This window comes from Lissotriton vulgaris, chromosome 10 (genome assembly GCF_964263255.1).
Source record: "Lissotriton vulgaris chromosome 10, aLisVul1.2, whole genome shotgun sequence".
NCBI classification, from domain to species: Eukaryota; Metazoa; Chordata; class Amphibia; order Caudata; family Salamandridae; genus Lissotriton; species Lissotriton vulgaris.
Genome location: NC_141698.1, coordinates 11,833,117 through 11,839,116, shown reverse-complemented (window position 1 = coordinate 11,839,116; position 6,000 = coordinate 11,833,117). Strand labels below are relative to the sequence as shown.

The 6,000-nt window shown below is 44.8% G+C and overlaps 1 protein-coding gene across 2 annotated transcripts in view; it reads right to left on the bottom strand.

Annotated features, from left to right (window-relative positions):
- Nucleotides 1-328: 328 nt before the first annotated feature.
- Nucleotides 329-6,000, bottom strand: part of LOC147684318 (deoxyribonuclease-1-like) — a 77,228-nt gene continuing 71,556 nt past the window's right edge. The window contains exons 11-13 of one of the 2 annotated variants that reach the window (XM_086940200.1): nucleotides 4,108-5,958; nucleotides 646-2,457; nucleotides 329-451 (exon numbers count right to left, since the gene is read on the bottom strand). The gene's annotated coding sequence lies outside the window, so the exon portion shown is untranslated. Of the gene's footprint in view, nucleotides 452-645; nucleotides 2,673-4,107; nucleotides 5,959-6,000 lie in introns of those variants that run through there. The other variant, XM_086940202.1, reaches the window with a different exon arrangement.

Genomic DNA, 6,000 nt, shown 5'->3' with positions numbered 1-6,000 from the left:
AGCGGAGCAGAGCTGACCGGCTGAGGGCTGAGGGCGGCTGAGAACGGAGCGGAGCAGGGTGGAGGAGCAATCTGTCAGCGCAGGGGGTCGGGGCTGCGGGGGTCGTGAGGTACATCACACCTACCTCTGCTCGCTCCGCCCCGGCCAAAAAATGCAGCCCCCAGCCCCCTTCTGCCCCAGGCAACGCTGGGGCGGGCTGCTAGTATATATATATATATATATATATATATATATATATATATATATATATATATATATATATATATATATATCAGCAACAGTCTTCAACACCTCCACCACGGCGAAATGAAGAGGCGGACCCCACAGCTTCAGGCAAGGCAATGATTTCATTCTTGCAACCTTTCTAGATGACGCGTTTCAAGCATCAAGTGCTCTTGATCACACAACGAACACCGCGTCAGCTTTACTTTTTAAAGTCTTCATATGCCACCTCCTTCTGAGAATCATGAAATGCGACGGAAATGAGTAAAATGAATTGAAGGAAACAAAGGAGTACAAAGGATAAATATAAATGATAAAATTGTGGAATAAGTGGTATATGGATTTAATTCATTGGATTCGTTTGGAAATAATGGCTGTGCAGCTTGATGGGAATCGAAAAAGGCGGTTCCCTTGTGTTCTAACCTCCTTCTGTGAGTCACATGACCACACTCATAGACATCGAGAAAATACTTTTCACAGCATTCTCAAAAACGTTAAGCAATTTTTAGATGTTGTTACTTAAAACGTAAAAATTTTACTGTGTAAATACATGTTGTAAATATAGTAGATCGTATTTCCTGATCATAGAATAGCAGACCATTAATTAATTTTCAACCGCATAAATGCTGGTATATGTATCTATATTTATAATTATACATGCTCTTTCCCTTGTGGTACACAACAGCACACGGCTCATCATACCCTTATCTTCGGACACAAGTCACTTCCTATTGCACCAGACCGGCACACGTACCTGCGATACTCTTTCCATCTAGAGATCAGGGTTTTTGTTCCCTTTTTCGCGTTCTTTATGTATTTTTTTATATATTAATATTGTGTTACGTTTTTTCTGTATGGACTCATAATTCATTACGCATATGTATGCAATGTGTCGTAGAACTCGATTTATGGAGCGTTGACCGATTCTCCTACTGTTAGGTTAATTGTAAACTGATTATGTTCCGTGGTACGGCACAGCCGAGAGAAGCCGCAAGCCACGCCAGCATAGTTGACATGGAAATGTGTTATAATTCCAATCGAAGGACAGGTTTGAAACCAACAAACCTAATTATCCCACTCTCGTCGCCAGTGTTATAATTTGCCAATAAAGAGAGCGAAGAAGTAGTGGAAGTAAGTACTCTCCTTTATTCCAGTCATCCAGTCTCCACAGCACTGAGAGGACAACTGAGGAGTCAACATTCTAAGGTAAGCTTCTATGTGGAACGTACCAAGAGGGAAAGAGTGGGAGGGGAGGACGGAAGGTACCAAGAGGGCTGAGTGACAAGGAAGAAGATTACAACAACATGTTATTTGGCTGAGTGCTTCCTTAAGCCCCTACCTATGCCTTTCGATTATATCACTAATCTCCAATGTTAATAGTCTTTCTTGATTGTCATGTAAATGTTTTGGATGATATTACACTAAAATTTAATAAACATAATTTATCCAAAAACAAAAGAGCAGTCAGTCAGTGCCGGAGTCTGGGTTAAATGACAGTTTATTCTATATTTTTCAGTATCACCCAGCTGAAATCAGACACATATCTTGTTTCTACACATTTATTTTGGCATACAATTCCACATATCCCGCTTCCACTTCCGGGTTTACACTAAGCAGCAGTCTGAATTGACAGGCAGGCTGGGGGGGCTGGACTGACCTCTGGGGACACAGAGAAAGCGATGCTTGACCCAAGAGTGACAGGGCAGCTTCCGGGAGTGGGCGGGCTCAGCAGCCTCGGGCCGGAAGCTGCCTCCTTGGAGAGGGCACAGTTTCCTTGCAGACTCCAATGGGATTTGATGCTGTGGAGGCAAAACTCCCTTGTTCCAAACCTAACCCAGTGTAATGGAAAGCCCTGCAAGGTCTTTTTAGAGCTGAGCGTAAAACCCAAGGAATATTCGGCCAGGTGCACTGAGATTGGATTTACAAAAAGCAGTCACAAAATGAACACTGACTTTTTGCAAATTCAGTCTGATTTTGCAAACTGACCTCTGTACTAATAGATCTGTTTGCAAAATAGAAAACTGCTGGGTTTGCAGAATGACCTGCCTAATTAATATTCATGAGGCAGCTTGTAATTTGCGACCCCTTGTGGGCGGTGCCAAGCACAGGGAGAGTGGCCTGAAGCAGATAACAAATAGCTGTCCCTGTGTGTATTTTTTTTTTAAAGCAGACCCTGTTCCACAAAGAAACCCCAGTTCCTTTAAAACAAGAAACAAGCATTTACAATGCAACGGTCTCGCCTTTGCAAAAGTTAGAGCTATTGGCATTGTAAATGACAACATTTTTATTTATATGTTGGTTTTGAAAACAGATAAATAAATGGCATTGTCATTTACAATGCCAATAGTTAAATCTCTTGCAAATGCGAGACCTAGTAGAGAGTGAGTAATAGTGAGTAAGTGTTAGAGAGTGCGTAGTAGAGAGTGTGTAGTAGAGTAGTAGAGTGAGTACTAGAGAGTAATAGAGTGATTAATAGAGAGTGAGTAGTAGTGAGTTGTAGAGAGGACTAGAGTGAGTAGTAGTGAGTATAGTGAGTATTAGAGAGTGAGTGGAGAGTAGTAGAGAGAGTAGTAGAGTATTAGAGAGTGAGTAGTAAAGAGTGAGTTTTAAAGAGTCACAAAGCCACACACACAGAGAGCCACACACACACACGCATACACACAGAGCCACACAGAGCCACACAGACACACAGAGCCACACACACACACACACACAGAGCCACACACACACACAGAGAGCCACACACACACAGAGCCACACACATAGAGAGCCACGCACAAAGCCACACACACACACAGAGCCTGGCTTTGACACTGTTTGGTTTTACTTGTATTGGAGAACTACTTGTAGGCCACGATTTATAACTTGGAAAGCAAATAACAGATTGAAAAGTAGGCCCTGGAATAGATGGGGGAACAGACCAATGACCGTCCGAGGCTGGGGCAAAGGGCGAGGAAGACGCATAAGAGGCGGGGTCTATGGGAACAAAGGAGGGATGACAGCCACAGAGGTCCAGGCCGAGCTTCCACCTGCCTCGCGGGCCAAATCTGACGTTCCCTGAATAATGAGAGGGGCATACATGCGCCAGCCCCCTGACTCCCATGCTTATGATCTACTATTAAAATTCCACCCTCCCCTTCATTCACAGTTCATCTTTGAGCCTCAGATTGCAGCTGTGCTGGCAAACCCACCACATATGCATGATTCCCAAATACTGCTGCCAAAGAGCGACAAAAAGAGAGGTATGAGGACGGCCAGTCCGGGTTTCTAAATGTAATTGTCCCAGTCGATGCTTAATTTAATTTTCCTTTTCGAAGATTCCCTTTTACATTCTGCTGCACGAGTCTACCCTATACATCATTTAGTTCATTTTTAAGAAGGCACCTGTTTGGCCGAATGAAACACATCTCTCTCAATGACCCGTAGTCACGAGCCAGAGGCCAATGCGCAGCGTCCCACCTGCCAAGATGGGCTTCATATTAGTATAATCGCTGCACATGGGCATTCATTTTAAAATGTTATAAGTAAAGCGCGGGTGCCGCGATTATACTTAAATGAAAGAAATAGATGTTTTGTCTATTTCTTTCAATTAAGTAAATCGCAGCACCCGCGCATTACTTGTAACATTTTAAAAGTAAAACGGGGGTGCGCGATCATACTAAAATGAAAGAAATTACTCTTCACAGCCCGTCCCTTTCAGACTAGGTGCCCCGACTTCCCGCTGGGGTAAAAGGTTCCTTATCTTCTTTATGGGGCCATCTGGACCCATAAAGAAGATAAGAAACCTTTTACTTCAGCAGTAAGTCAAGTAACCCAGTCTGAAAAGGACGGGGCTTAGCGAGAAAGGAGAACGTCACTAGGACTTCTTCTCCAATGGCTGGCCACCGTTTCAGAGGCCAGCCAATGGAGAAGAGGGGCGGGGCTTAACCCTCGCAAGTGAAGTACACTCTAAAACATAAAATCTCGCGAGCTCGACTGTGCATGTGCGCAGTACGCCACACGAGACCTAAAAAGGAGGTGCTGGTGAGGACGGGTGCGTGCCTTGAGAAATAAGGAGGGGGAGAGAAGGAGGTCTGCGGTGCTTAATTTGAGCTAACGGTTGCTGGCTAGGGCCAAGAGCACTCATTTTTGGGGACTGGCACTTATTTTTCATGATCAGACTTTTCCCGAGAGCAAGAGCGAACACACCAAAAGGGAAAGACTAAAGGAAGAGAAAGAAAAAAAATCACAAAGCAAGAAAGCAAGAACCTGCAACAGTGAGACAAGGGGGCAGGGGGTGTCTGGCAGTGGATAAAAGAGGCCTGGGTAAATTCAGGACTATGTAGCCTTGGTATTCTGCACCCCCAACACTTAATAGCACTGGCAGCGGTCTTCTGAGCAGAGCTTCGGGCACCGGCACTTACTCTTATGCAAATTAAGTACTGGAGGGCATATTTATGAGCCCCTTGCGCTGCTGTAGCGTCACTTTGTGTCATGCTCCAGTAGCACAAACTACAAAATGATATTTATGACGCAAAGCCACTTTGAGTGGGTATGAGTGGCCTTATAGATATGGCGCCAAGCAAGGTAGCACAAATCGCTGCGTCGCCGTACTCTGCATCAAGGAGGCGTTTCATGGATTTTGACGCTGCCACAGATTTACGTAATCACGTAAACCTGGGGACGGCCACCGGTGCAACGAGTACAGATATCTTTATTTCTCCTCATTTCTTTTTGTTTCCATGCGCGCTGCACTCTGCAGTAAACATAGAAAGAGGAAAACATCTCTTGTGATTGTTTTTGTACAGGACGGTGTCCCATCTCTTGTGATTGTTTTTGTATAGGACGGTGTCCCATCTCTTGTGATTGTTTTTGTACAGGACGGGGTCCCATCTCTTGTGATTGTTTTTGTGCCGGATGGTGTCCCGTCTCTTGTGATTGTTTTTGTGCAGGACGGTGTCCCATCTCTTGTGATTGTTTTTGGGCAGGACAGTGTCCCATTTCTTGTGATTGTTTTTGTGCAGGACGGTATCCCATCTCTTGTGATTGTTTTTGGGCAGGACAGTGTCCCGTCTCTTGTTATTGTTTTTGTGCAGGACGGTGTCCCATCTCTTGTGATTGTTTTTGTGCAGGACGGTGTCCCATCTCTTGTGATTGTTTTTGTGAAGGACAGTGTCCCATCTCTTGTGATTGTTTTTGTGCAGGACGGTGTCCCATCTCTTGTGATTGTTTTTGTGAAGGACAGTGTCCCATCTCTTGTGATTGTTTTTGTGCAGGACGGTATCCCATCTCTTGTGATTGTTTTTGTGCAGGACGGTGTCCCATCTCTTGTGATTGTTTTTGTGCAGGACGGTGTCCCATCTCTTGTGATTGTTTTTGTGCCGGACGGTGTCCCATCTCTTGTGATTGTTTTTGTGCAGGACGGTGTCCCATCTCTTGTGATTGTTTTTGTGCCGGATGATGTCCCATCTCTTGTGATTGTTTTTGTGCAGGACGGTGTCCCATCTCTTGTGATTGTTTTTGTGAAGGACAGTGTCCCATCTCTTGTGATTGTTTTTGTGAAGGACAGTGTCCCATCTCTTGTGATTGTTTTTGTGCCGGACGGTGTCCCATCTCTTGTGATTGTTTTTGTGCAGGACGGTGTCCCATCTCTTGTGATTGTTTTTGTGCAGGACGGTATCCCGTCTCTTGTTATTGTTTTTGTGCCGGACGGTGTCCCATCTCTTGTGATTGTTTTTGTGCCGGACGGTGTCCCATCTCTTGTGATTGTTTTTGTGCAGGACGGTATCCCGTCTCTTG